This window comes from Melanaphis sacchari, unplaced genomic scaffold (assembly GCF_002803265.2).
Source record: "Melanaphis sacchari strain LSU unplaced genomic scaffold, SCAv2.0 Contig93_pilon_pilon, whole genome shotgun sequence".
In the NCBI taxonomy this organism is placed as follows: domain Eukaryota; kingdom Metazoa; phylum Arthropoda; class Insecta; order Hemiptera; family Aphididae; genus Melanaphis; species Melanaphis sacchari.
In genome coordinates this window covers 625,943-641,424 of record NW_020271665.1, presented here as the reverse complement: position 1 = coordinate 641,424, position 15,482 = coordinate 625,943, and the positions used below count along the sequence as shown (strand labels likewise).

General features: G+C 25.6%; 1 pseudogene; it reads left to right on the top strand.

Moving 5' to 3' along the window:
- Positions 1-15,482, top strand: part of LOC112603025 — a 134,709-nt pseudogene that overhangs the window by 71,594 nt on the left and 47,633 nt on the right.

Sequence of the window (15,482 nt, the reverse complement as noted above, 5' to 3'; positions counted from 1 at the left end):
TGTGGTGGTGGATAATAATCATCATTATGTGTTTAAAGGTACTTCAACTGAAAAATAAAATAATGCATCTAAGAAAATTTACTTTAATATAACCATATTTAATTAAAAAATTGTTTTCTTTTAGAAGAAAAAAATATTGTGCAATACCTTTATGATGAAGATAAAGTTTTAATATATAACAAAATTACTAAGTTATATGATTTCAATTAATCTGAATAAATGATCTATAATAATATTATTATTATTATTATTATTATTATTATCACAAAAATATTGTCAAACATATAACATCTTAATAAAAATTATTATATAAATATACCTACTTTTAATAATTAATAAGTAATAACCATTCACCAATAATATATTCATTATAACATAAATAATCAATAAAATGTACCTTTATTTTTTTTTTTTTAGATGGTCAAGATAATGGACCCAGTAGACCGCCAGAGGATCCGAAAGAATTGGTTTTAGCTAATGGATTCGGACCAGCTATTCTTGCTAATCCGTCAGCCCGACAACGGTTGCTTTCTAGGTTGTCTAGATTCGATCTCATGTTAGGCGTAGTTCGGGCCGAATCGTTTTTCGCATTTACTGGAGACGATGTTCAATATGGTATTGAAGCCGATCGGAGGACTAAAATTCTAAAAACTTACGTCAAAAACACATACAAGTAAGGAAGACCTCTCCGTCGGTTCTTGAAAAATCCTAATTTTCGCGTATTATTTGCAGGTATCATTTGACTGAAATTTTAGCAACCATCGTAAATGAATACACCGACTGGGACAGGCCGGTACAACATCCGGTGAATATTAGAGACGAGACGTTGGAAGCTCTATCTGACGCCCAAGTTGTGGCACCCGTGATCAACACCGCTGATCTTCATTCGGCTAATCACAGGAACTCGTACTTATTCGTGTTCGATTACCAGACGAAGTACGGGGATTATCAACAAGTGAGTTATGACATCCGTACATCATTAATTTAAGATAAAATGGGTTTAAGGGCTAACAATAGCAAAATAAATGGAATATTTCGTTGTTTAATTGCAATCAAATACATTTTAAACGTACGTACACCGTTCATTTCTATATTCAGACAGACGTCATTATTTCTTTTTGTACAATATTTTGTATACCGTTTTGGATGTAGACATTAATTAATTTTGTTCGGAAAAATAAGGCGCACCTATTAAATATATATTTATATATTGCATAATATGTAAACGTGTATATAATATGGTGCATAGGGACTGAAGATTAGTAGCCCTTATAATATTGGTTTCGGTTCCATCTACTAATGGGCCATTTAAATAAACGTAATATTACAATTTTAAAATTCGATCTACCCTATAATTCCGATACGTAACCACAATATCTGAACAACTTAATAATAATCAAAAAAATAAATATCTAATATTTTATATTTTTCATGTAATTAACGAGGTAAGAATAATTTTAGTAATCGTTATGCATGTATAACATAACGAAGTTAAGTTTAAAATGCATATATTTTATTTTATTTATTTTATACAAGTATAGTCGTTTGTGTTTTATATGATTTTATATATACCAGTATCACATATCGAATAAAAGAAAATGTAATGAATGCATTCACAGCTTGCTAATCAATATAATTAATGCAATACAAATGGTTCATAAATATGTGTGTATATTTTATACCCTAACCTCTACTTTAATAATGAATACCTATATACCCTATATACGCATACTGTACTTTTATTTACGTTATATTTTTTGATTTTTTATTGAAAACTACTCAATCTATAAACAAATGACTTATTCATATTATTTTATATATTTTATCATTTTATTAATGAGTTACCAATATAATTACACAATATTATAACGAAACGTGTTATTTATTATGAAGTATGTAACATTTTTTTTTTTTAAACATTTACGCTAAAATATAAATATATATAATTTTCATAATGAATACAAAAAAAATATTCTTATTCAGCTATGATTTGATTTGAGCAATAACTAAAATATAAATGTACGAATAACGAGTATTTTATTTAAATTTGTAACTAATTTATAATATTTGTTAACTAAAAATACGATTTGAAAAAGCTTTCAATATTATTTATATAATATGTGCATACTATATTACAATAGAATTAACTAATATTTACATTTAATTAAGTCGTAAATTGAAATAAAATATTTAATATTTTGGTCCACAATTTTTTAAATTTTTATAAGTTCGACTAAATTGATAATTAATTTAACGTAATTTAAAAATAATTTTAAAAAAAATTAAACCAAAAAACCAATGGAAACCAATGGAAAACTTTTTAATTTTTCATAAAATTTATTTTATAGATACTTTATAATTGAAATATCAAATTAAGAAATTCTAATACTGATTTTTTCTTATTAATATAATATGAAGTTTTAATAATATTCTTTTTTACATTTTCCTTGAGCACATATTATTATTTAAAAACAATAACAACACAATAATATATTAAGAATTCCTTTAGTTAGAATAGATTAAAGTACATAGTGTAATATGTACTATTTAATAATTTATTTATTCTTAGTGGTTAATTTATTTTAAATTTAGTTAAAAAGTGTTGGATAAAGTTTTTTTTTTTTCTGATATGTGAAATATATCTATTATTTGTCATTCTATTGCTTCTTTCCTCGAAAAATCTAGACATTAAACTTCATCATGTGTAACAATCACTGTCATATTGATCTAATCTTATGATTTTTCCATATTATTACTATATTATATCGTCACATCGCATAAATTCGCTGGAAAAAAAATCACAAAAAAGAAACCCATATGCATTTGTTTGCCCATTTTTATAGTTTTCGATGAGCTGACGTAAATGCGACGGTGCAATACCACGATAACAATATATTTCTGAAATTAAAAGCATATGTACATTAATACGTAAAGTTCGATATAATATTAATAATTAAAAATATTAACAACCTCGAACAAAAATATAATTGAATTGTTTAACTGACACTTTATGATTCATATTTAAGACAACAGTAATAAATACATTTATAGAATTATTCTAATACGTGAAAAATATTTACTTTTGTAAAGTTACACATTTTCAGAATGCAATATTTAAAATCTAAGTAATTTATAAAATAATTATAAATAATTTAAGGTCAGTGGCTGCAAACACTAAACAGCACTACAGCAGTCAAAAAATGTTTATAAGGTAGATGAATAAGTGGTACATATGTGGTGTGTACGGAAGAGTTGTGGTTATGTATCTTTAAAATAATTTATATTATAGTTTAAATATTTTCAGTTAACTTATGTAAATTCTACACTATTAACATTCAATTATACTTAAATGATTGGTAGGTAGGTATAATTATGAAATGTTGTATCATATTTTTTTTAATGGTTAAAGTATTCTGCACAAAACACTTTACATATGGTTATTTTTAAATACGATCTCTAAATCATAAATATATTTTGAAACATGCTATATAATGTGAAGAGTGTTATAGAAATTGTATGGATTTGTGAATAATATGATACTACAAAAATACTTCCCGTAATTATCGCAATGTAAATCAAAAATAAATAAATATATAGTTATGAAATGAATGAAGGTATATTTACATAAAAAAAATAAAAAATAATAATACGTTCTAATCGATTAAAAATTATTCGATATACAATAAGCCGGACAGGCATGTCGATATAATAGTCTCTTGTCAAAATCGTTTAATATATAATAATAAATTTGTGATATTAACAAAGATGAAGGGAAATTACTGTTTTGTCATCGGTTGATAAACGGAGGAGTGGGGGTTAAAAAATATTATAGTTACACGGAGACGGCTATATGGCAAAGAGTAAATAAAATTCAAAATTCCTACGCGTCTCGATTGACAAGGGTATTTAATAGCATACTATATTTTTCTTCAGAATATTTTAAAAGTCTTGTTTGTATTATCCTGGAATCTCCAAGGCAAATCAAAATATTTAAATGCAGCAGTTTTAATAGTAATATGAAACTAAAAATTATGATTTAATTACAAAAATTAAAAAAAAAAGCAATAGTAATTCAATGAAAATTAATTTATCAAATTCGAATAGTTTTTTTATCTTATCGAAATGTGGAGATAATGATATTATAAATTGTCATATGTTAGCAAAACATTAATACTTTATTATTGCTAACGTGTAAAAAAAAAAAAAAAATATTATTTTGAAACATATTTTATTTAAAAAGTACCAAATTAACCTATTTTAGACTACAATGTAATCTCCAACATTATATAATAGGAGAGTTTATTTGTACGTATAAATGTTCATAGAAAAAAACCACTTTAAAACTAGAAAGAATTGTAATTAAGATTTTTTTAACAATCTTTTTAATATAATCTTTTTTAACCAAAGAAAGAATGATTTTTTGTCTAAATATTAATTTATAACCCTTAACAAAGTTATAAGTAATTTTCTATAACGTAGGTACTATTATAATATGATTATTAAAAAAATCAAAGACAATCTGATGTAACTATAATATGTTCATTTTTACTCGATTAAAAATTATTTTTTAAATGTTTATAGTGCTTTTAGGATGTATACAATATTTTGTATTATAACAAAACTCAATATGGTACATACAATATGGTGTAAGAATAAAATATACGTATACACTATATAGTATTTATTCATGTTGCGATAGTATACAGTAAAGGTAGTAGTGACTCTCTCGCCATCACTCTTATAAAGAGGGTCGAGAGTAACTTTTCGAACTTTTGATAGTGCCAATGGGTACGATGTGGTGTTGCACACGTGGAAAGGGATGTGAAAAATGCGGCGAGCGACCGTGAGGCTGCGGCGATGATGATGGCGGGCGTTGGCTATAAAAAGGAAATCGACCTATCTGGACCTACGGGGACAAGGGGTCGTACGTGGCGTCGATAGGATGCGAAGTGGTGGTGTGGGAAGAGACGGTAAATTTCATTTGTGACAGTGGGTTCGTGGACGGGTCGGACAACGTTGGGGAGGAGGCAGCTACAGTAATGAATAAGACCGGCAGGAAATAAAAGACAAACAACGCTCGTGTTGAACTCTTCTGGCCTGGTCTCTGATTTATAACTCAGACCTAACATAGATACACATATATATATATAAACACCCACCGCACCCTTACCCTTATTTACCTCCGTTCGCCTACTAGCCACCTCTAACCGATAGTTTCCGTTAACTTCTTCGCGCCTACTATACCGATCAGCTCCATGGATAAAATGAGGACGTGGAATATTTTTCAATTAACCACCATTTTTGGTTTGCGAGTGTCCGCTCGAGAAGCTTTATGGTGGCATACAAGTACACATACACCACCTCCCCTAAATTACTCATATAAAGCTGAAATCTGGTTACAAGCTAAAGGTTTATGATTTTTTTTTTAAGCTTTTACGCACGCATAAATATTCGTTTACAATCGTTCAGATTAAGTTTATTGGCCGATTTACACAATCCGGATGATATACATACCCATACCTCATTAGGAGGGCGTAAAAGAATGCCCATCCAAATGTTGCAAATAAATATCCAATGATGTAGTCTTGCCAGTAAGGCAAATAATAATGCACATTATGTATATTTTATTTGAAATACGAATATTTACCACCGGCAATAATTCTCAAGACGTTTTCGTTCCTGGAGATCAAAAATATTTTGAATTATAAAATTCTCATTACACCGGTGAATTTCGATTACAATGCTGTATGTGGTTTTGTGGTTTGCAAAGTTTGTCGTTGCTTATACTCAATCTGATATAGTGATATAATATTTTTTTTTTTTTTTTTTTATCAGATATTAGCACTGTGTATTAATATTTTTAAAGCAAAATTTTAGATTAATTAAACGTAACAAAAAATTTTAAGTTATAACAGAAAAAAGCTTTGTAGGTTAAATTCAAATATTTTCAGATTAAAAATAACTATTTATTTACTACACTGAAAAAAAAAAAGCTAATTAAGAATAATTGCGCATATTAAATAAAATTATAAGAATAATTTATTAATCCCAATAATTACATTTTATAGTACAAGTATAAAACATATTTTACAACATATCATTCAAATCATATAATTTTTATATTAATTTATTATTATTATTCATATCAGTAATTTAATTTTTTTAGTTCTATATTTTTCTTAATAATAAATTTGAAAATAAAATAATATAATACAATTTAATATTATTATTAAATTTACAAAATTAATAATTAGAAAAATTATAAAAAAAATACTGATTCTTTAATTGAGAGACCTTAAATTTATCTTCTGAAAATATTTGATTAAGTAAAAGAAAAATGTTATTCTACTTACCAATATGAGTTTCTGAAATATTTTGTATATCGCGTTAATACAATATATTAAATATTATGATACAGATATTTAACTTTAATATATACAGTATAAAACTATACTCATTTAGCATATACATCTAAAAGGCAAATTTTATTTGTATACCAAGATCTATAAGATAAAATAAATCATGATATTAAGTAACTTAATGTTTTTGCTATAATAATATATGATAATAGAAATGTTTTATTATTATTACGAATTGAACGGGGGTGTTATAAAAAAAGTTATAGCATTTGATAATAATATTCAATTTCCAAAAACAATAAAAAAAAAAAAGATAAATTATGTAATTAATTTAAATTTAAAATACAGTTGATCCTATACACATTAAATCATATTGTAGTCTTTCGCCACGCGTTAATTCATCGAAATCGTCCTCGACTAATAAATTTGCATAAAAGTATAACACGTATTATATCAACTACATACAACACATGTGTAATATATATATATTTATTAATATATTGATAATACATAATAGCATAATAATAATCAATTTATTACACACTTAATGTTACCATATTTCCTAAAGCTTTATAAACCAACGTTCCGATAACCCTTACCAGTTACCAGTAATGTCGGTCAACTCGAGCTTCGCCTTTAGGCAGAATAGACCAGACGGGTGGATGGATCGGTGAGAGGGAGGTGGTTTGATATAAAAGAGAGTAAGGATAAAAACGAAACAGAGATAGAATGACAGAGATATGGCCCCGTTGTTATTGCTTGTGCCGGTATAGCAATTACGTCGTCCGCGGAAAAATGATGAAAGACCGACCGAGGAATGAGAAAACTCCGTCATTCCATCTCCGGATCGCTTAATTTCTTTTTTCACCACACTTTGCCTGTCCATTTTGCCGTTCACCTAAGAAAATAACATACACTGTCAGCATGGGTGTAATGAATGGTGCTCTAGACTCTAAACGGCCGAATAATGAATCTTTTCCCGACCGACCATCTCGAGTGCTTTGGACATGTAATCTTGAAAAAAAAAAAAACTCAAAAACCAAACGCTAAGCGACCGGTAAAAAAGTTTTCCCTACTCTCATTTATAAATAAATATATATTTATATATACAATATACAATATACGTATAAATGTATGAATATAATGACAATTATTATTATCATAACTTCGCGCTCGCCCTAAGCGCGCTGCCATTTTTACTTAGCCTTGTCATGGCGATTGATTATCGCATGAAAAACGATAAAATAATAATGCCATTTCCCAATGCATTTTATATTGAAACGAATTTATTTTCTTTCAACAACAATTCCGTGGAAGACGCGACCCGGCGTTTTCGGAGCTCTGAATTGTCGGGGATTGACCAAAAGCACAACGTCTGCTGTCAGAAATTCACGCGTGTCGTCGTAATAGACGGGAAAACGTTAAATTAACGGCGAACAAATAATGGATAGAAAAAGCGTTCACCATTTTTTTCCTGAGTAAATTGAAAATGGTTAACGGTTCTCGCCGTAAAGTACCATTCTGCCAGAGATGTTGGTTCTCTGACATTTGAGAAAGAAAAACATTTTCAATCCACATTCAATTTAATTGCCTATAGATAAGAAAAACTAGAACGAGTACCTAACTAAAAAAAAAATTAACATCTTGGATAAAAACAAAAATTAGAGTTTGTACTCTTCTAGTTCCGCTACCCAATTATACTGAAACAGTAATATCGGATTATTGTTTTTAAATCGAAAACAATGATAAATGTTATGAAAGGAAACTAATTTTTGTTAAATAAATTGTAATTGCGTATATGATTGATTTCATTTCGATTCATTGATTCCTAATTTTTGATTTTGAAAACTCCACTACTTTTTTTAAAATAAACTTTTTAAAATAATTTCATACGTAAAAAAGTGTACAGTTTACGTCAATACAAATTTAACTAATTAAAAAAAATTGTTGATCTTCTGTATAAAATTGTAGTTTATTAACTTATTTAAACAAATTTTAGTTTGAATTGTTTTTACTTGGGTGAGATTTAATTTGCATTGTTAATTTTAAAAAGTTTCCTATACAATATTTAATAACGAACCAAGTTTTAAATAAAAACATTAAAATACAGATAAAAAAAAAAAATCAAAGTATTTATTTATTCATTTATAAAATGATTAACGCCTTATATTATAACATACTATAGTTGTAGTTATAGTTATGTATTCACAATTGATATAAATGTACCTGATTGACATTTTCAAATGAATAGTGTTTTATTTAATTACACTTCGTAAACATTTAAAGTTGTTTTTAATTTAAAACTATCATTGCATTGAGATTTTATAAAATACAGATTGTTCGTAATTATTATTGATTATACTCGTATATAAAAAATAATTGTATGGCATTGAATTATATGTAAAAGGAATTTGTACATATATAATAATAAGTTTTCTTTTTGATCATATTATTTACGAGTACTATACAATATATTGAGAGACACGCATTTATAGAAATTTAGTTTAAATTATGATTCGAAAATATTTCTTGTAGAAAGATTCCCACCGTACCATTACTACTTATTTATTGTTTATTTAAACTATATCGATTTCTATGAAGTTGTTACAGCTATTTTTATGAGATAAATCAATATTTTTGTATACACTTGTTTTTTGTTTATAGAAACAAATAGTATTTATACAACAATATAGAAGATACTTTAAATAATAAAAAATAACTTTTCTTTTAAATCTCTTCGTATGAATAAAAAGTATTTTTAAAATATTAATATGTTAAATATATTTTGTATTTAGGATTTATCTATGATAATTTTTATTTATTTCAAAATATTCAGACTCGTTAATTTCTCATATTATAGATACGAAAAGTCAATTTTTTTTATCACTAGGGAACGAACTTTAATTCCATAAAAATAAGAAAAATGCCCTAAAATAATATGAACTAATGCTTTAAAAAATGAACTAAAAATGCCCTAAAAAAATTTTTAAATGTTTTTAAATTCAATAAAAACATAATTTTGAACAGTTTTTTGTAGGTTTAATATTTTTATAATTTAAAATTTTTAGAAAACACATCATTATAAAAATTTATCTCACAAAAAAAAATGTGTATTAGTTATTTGCCGATATTGCGTATCGTAACGTTATCGCATTTATTTAAGATTAAGGTCGTTTCACACTAATAATTATACGGTCACGGCCCTTCAATGAAAACTACGTGTAGTTATGAATCGGTCTTCGTAAAAATAACTAATTTACGACTAATTTACAAAACAAAACATTTAAAAAAAATTACATTTAATGTAAATTTTTAAAACTTTTAAATTTCAAGCAACAAATATACATAAAAAACGACTTAAAAATAGAAAAATGGTCTAAAAATTTCAAAAATGCATTAAAAATCAAAAAGAATTTATTTTTAAATTTTCTGATATACGAATTGAATTGTGTACTTGGAAATCATTACTCTATACCAACTACTAAAAAATATATTTTGCATCAAAGTCAGTTCCCTAATCACCACATTTACGTAGAAATGTATGTTTAACAAAATAATCAATATTTAGTAGAAATGAGTTAATTTTAAAAAACAAATATTTTGATTTGAAATCTGGATGAACAGTAAAAAATATTTTAATCTAGTGATTTTGAATTTTTCATGAGTCATGGATAATTTATATAATAAGCCCAATTCACCAAAAATGTTTTCGAATCTTGAGGATTTAACTCACTTGAAAATTGAAAGGAATAAGGAATAATGAAGACACCTATCTAGGTTAAATTGAACAGAGGATAATAAATTTAATTGTATAATAATGGCTCTAATCCCCTACATAAATAAAATTTTAAAAAAAAATGTTTAGAAAATTAGTAAAATTTAACCATTAAAGATTTCTATTTTTGGTGATACTTTCTTTAAGTCTAAGATATGATAGATTCAAGTATTATAAGACGAGTAGAAATAAAAATGTAAAATCATATATCATCCAAACTTATGAAGACGTCATCAAATGCACCAAATATTAAATTCGATTTGATTTTCTAATATTTTTATATTATTTAAAAAATATATAATCTATGCTATAAATGGTGTATTTCATCGAAATAAGACACTATAATTATAGTTACATACTAAAAGCTAATAAAAAAAAAAAAATTAAAAAAAAAATAAATAAAAAAAAAAAAATAATAAGACACTATAATAATAATAATACTCATTTTTTTTTTATTTCTGTATCAAGAGTACATAATGTGAAAGTTGACAGAAAATTTTATTTCAGCGGATATTCAATAACACTTTAAGTCATAATACAGTTTATTAGATGAATAAAATTGGAAGTGCTTATTTATATCAGGTGAGTAGTTTTACGGGCAATAAATATCGATATTTGATTATATTTTTTTTATGTGAAGTACACAGAACTATTGAATTCCAAAACGATGATGACACACCAACTGGCAGTATAAAAAAAAAAAAAAAAAAACATTAAATTAAAAACTAAACTGTGATCTTCTTGAACACATTGAAAAGTATGAAGAAAATTTAAATAGACTAGACATTTAATTATTAAGACGTTTCTATCATCATAACAGCGATTTTCAATAGTACTTGTAATATAATTAAATGTTTCAAATGTAGTAACAGTGTTATTCAAATCAATTCAAACGAATATCGAATATCTACTACATAATTTTCGCATTAGGTAGCACTTAGGCTTCAAAAATATTATCTAAAAATCCAGATGAGTTGAATAATTATAATCGTATTGACTCTATATAGTCGTTACAAAAAATGGTTTACAAAATCCAAGATTTATATATCACTTGCCGATAATCATTTATTGGCTTTTATCTAGTCAAAAAAAAAATTACACATAAAAAATGTTTGTAAAAATAGTACGTGATATTATATGATCGTCTTTGAAAACAATAAGGATATTCGTAAATGTCTACAGTGATATAGCATTCTGCAAAGTGAAGATGACGATCAAGCTGGGCATATATACCTATTAAAAAAGCGATATCCGCTTCCGCCATTCAATTTCCGGCAAATAGCGATTTCAAAAAAATATCAAACCAATAATCACGTACGCTAGTCGAAATGTTTTGTCGGCCAGAACATTATTCTCAAACAAAAAAACGTACTCGTGTCAGACAAAAACGTGAGCAGAAATACGTCGGTCGACGTAATATCTTACCCATTTCTCTTTTTTACTTATTTTTTTCATATCCTACGAGACTAAAAGTCAGTGATTCTAATAGACATATTGCCACTGAATTACGTTTCGCCGCTAGATTTTCCTACGCGATGCGATGATTGTATTTTGTCTAACAATCGTTGTATAGTTAAATCAAAATCATATTTAAAAAATGTGATAGTTGTTTTATTATTTTATACGTAATTTAAGTAGTATTATACAAATTTTCTGACTACATGATTATCTTTGTACCTTAATATCAACAGCAAATAATATAATATTTATATATTCATAAACCCACCTCCCATCACCATAAAAATTAAAAAATATCCTGACTACTAACTTACTTAATAAATACTAGTAATTTTATTAATGAAATATTTTCATAGATCTTCTCCATAAATTGACTATCTTAATTTTTTTTTTTTTTCATGAGATCAAAATAGGTATAAATTATTTATTTTTTGGAGTTAAGTAAACAAAAATGATTCTATAAATTATAAATGAAAATAATTTTGGCTCCCGACATGGCATAAAAGTTTTAAAAAATCTTACAGAAAGTTATGAGCATTATTAAATCGTAATATTTTACATACTTATATATATATATGTAATATTATTATTTTTGAAACTAAAACATCGATAAAGCTTTTGAGAACATAAAGTATTTTGTTATCTTTAAATTTGGTTATAGGTTTTTTCACTCCAGTTTTAGAATCAAAAAACTAAACATGAACTACTGAACGAAAATAAGTTGTGTTTGACAAATACAACAAAGGCAGGTTTGCTGTGAAAAAATATTATTTATATATAGTATGACATTATACTTGAATTTGTAAAAACTAACACGGAGTGGAGCTTAATATTTTATTCTTTTTGATACTATTCTTTATCATGGGGGTTGTAATTCAAGACTTTACATCTACCTTCATTCTTAATAATAAACAAGTATTTATAATAAAATATATTATATATAAAAATGTGTGTATAATATTTAAATCATAATATCTAGTAATATATAAAATTTCAAATATTAAATAAATTTAATACTTTATTATTTAATTAAAATTTATAATTTGTTTTATTTTATTTAACTTACAGGTATCATTAAATTATATGTGTGATTGTTTTTTTTTTTTTTTTTTTTTTTTTTTTTTTTTTTTTTTTTTTTTTTTATTTATTTGGAACACAGCATTACATATCAAATTAACTATCTCAAATGGACTTAACATTAAATTACTATTTCCTAATAAAAAACTCAAAACATTCCATAAAAAGTAACACACATTTTACAGCGACGCTTTAAGCGGTAAAGGTTACGATATTCGTTTTTATTTGTCATGGGCGAGTATATTGCACTATTACTGAATTCTGCTAGACGTTAAATTTAGACAGAAAGATCTAAGAGGGATTACCAGAAATCTAGAGTAACTTTTAAAAAGCACAGATGATATAAATACTGATTAAAAAAGTCGAAACTCACGTTTAATCGTTTTTCTGAACGATTTAACTTAAAGTAGTAATAATTATTAAATTATCTATTATTATTATTTTACCACAAAAATAATATATCGTGATTATAAATCGTAAAACCTTGAAAACGTATTATGATTTAAGACTCAAATTAAATAAAAATAAAAACATCTTGGGTATCACTTAATTTATTTATTTAATAAATCATATCGACATTATCAATAATTTTGATTTATTCAAATAATATATTTTTTTTATACCATATGGCGTTGTTTTATCCAAAAACTTTACAAATTTCTTATTTTTATTTTGAATCTATTATTATTGTATCAACAAGATGGATATTTATTTAAAATTCTCCTTATAATTAAAAAGTCTGATACGAATTATAAATTCCGTTTAAATTGCATTAAAGACCTAAATGATTGATTAAAAACATAATTTTATTACGACGTAGTATCTACGTATTATTGGTATTTAATTTTATTTCTTTATATAATTGGATTTTATAAATCATTCCTTTAATATATTCTGCATTCAATATAAAATAAATATAAATTAATCAAACACGCCATTCGTGTAATTTAAAAATTCTAAATTGAACTTAACAGTAAATGTAATATGAAACATATTATAATATTATAACCATAGTTATTTAGAACAACAGTTAGATCATATTATTTATTTGTTCATTTGGTATTTTCCAGTTTTTACTATTGTTAGTTTATCCTATTTAATGGTATTATTAATTATAATTTGTTATGCATATAAATTTTCAATCTAATCCAACCGGGACTAAAAACGATTGAAATAAATTTCGTACACAAATTATAAATAATACCAAATACTATGCCGTTCCCTACCAATAAATCATACAGTGGTTGTACATTTTATTTTTATATTCGTGAGCTTTGTATATTACTTTGATAATAAATATTAGTCGATTTTTTTTTCTGGTAGGACAAACGCATAATACTAAAATGGTCATTTAATAAAATCGAAAACGGAAATTAGATGTATGTAAAAAGAATATTTACATAATGTTTGAAAATCCCGTCGTTTCTCACCACTATTGGGAATTACCTTAAGTGTCTGCGGGGAGGAACGTGCAGATAAATGCAAGCTATTTGCATCCAGGGAACGAGTACGAGTAACGAATAAGTAATGTGCCCAAGGTAGAAATGATCAAAATATTCCCAAGGCGTACGAAGGAATTCTAGAACTCAATACTTGGTGTTATGCAGATTTCAAGAGGTCAAACGGATTTACCAAGAAACAGATTATACACATGCATTCGGGATTCAATTATTATTATTAGTTTTTTTGTACCAACTATGATGCTGAAAAAAGCCCAGCCACTCATCCAAACACAATACTTTAGTTTTAAAATACTGGAAACTAATTAAACTAAAATTAAAATGTATTAATTTAAATAGTATGTTGAAGATAATTTGATTTAGTTTGATAAAAAAAAATTTTAAATACAATAGTTTCAAACAATTGCATGTGGTCAATTATTGATTGAAATACTTTGATAAAACACTTCATAATCTTCATAATACTATTTTATTTATTTTCTTGTTCTTCAATCTATACTAATTGTATTAATGTTGTTTTAAGGAATAACAACATGCACATCGTGTGTTATGCGTGTATTATATATACTCGTATATATATATTGAACATTATAGTATATACGATATCAAATATAGATGGGAAGAATATTGGCTAGAAAATAACTTGACTATTTCACATCAACCAAAACATTGTTACACGTCATTATAATAAAACTTTTACTTAAAACTGTAATATAAGTTGCATTGATTGTATTTTTAGAAACCTTCATCATGGTTCATTTAATTGAAAATGCATTGTTAAATAATACACCAACGAACTCATTGAATTGTTCATTGCCAAAAATATATTATCTCTAATTGTATGAATTACAAAATAAATAAATAAATAATGATTATAATATTGTAATAGGTATGTCTTTTTCTGTGAAAATGTATTATTATCATCGGTATAATATTACTATATAATGTATAATATTAAATAATATATTATAACACTTAATAAGTAGCAATATCTATATTTTTCCAATATATATTTCGTGTTAGACCTAAAGATGTTAAGAGTAAGAAATGCGGAAGAAACGGCAAAATATAGAGGAGAGTGGAGGCAATATGTTGTTGTGGCAATGGGCCTGAAAGCCTGTAAAATGTCTAAGAAGAAAAAGATATTTTTCGTGTTAATTTTTATTTTAGTATTCATACATTTTAAAACTATAAACTTTGTTAGAAACGATTATTACTTGAAAGATCCGGTTTAATATTGATTTATATTGATTACATACTTACACATTGATTGCATTTAAAAAAGTATTAGAACTATGTAATTAATAATCGGTTTTTTTTTTCTTATCCGTTTAAAAATGTTGTTTTAATTAC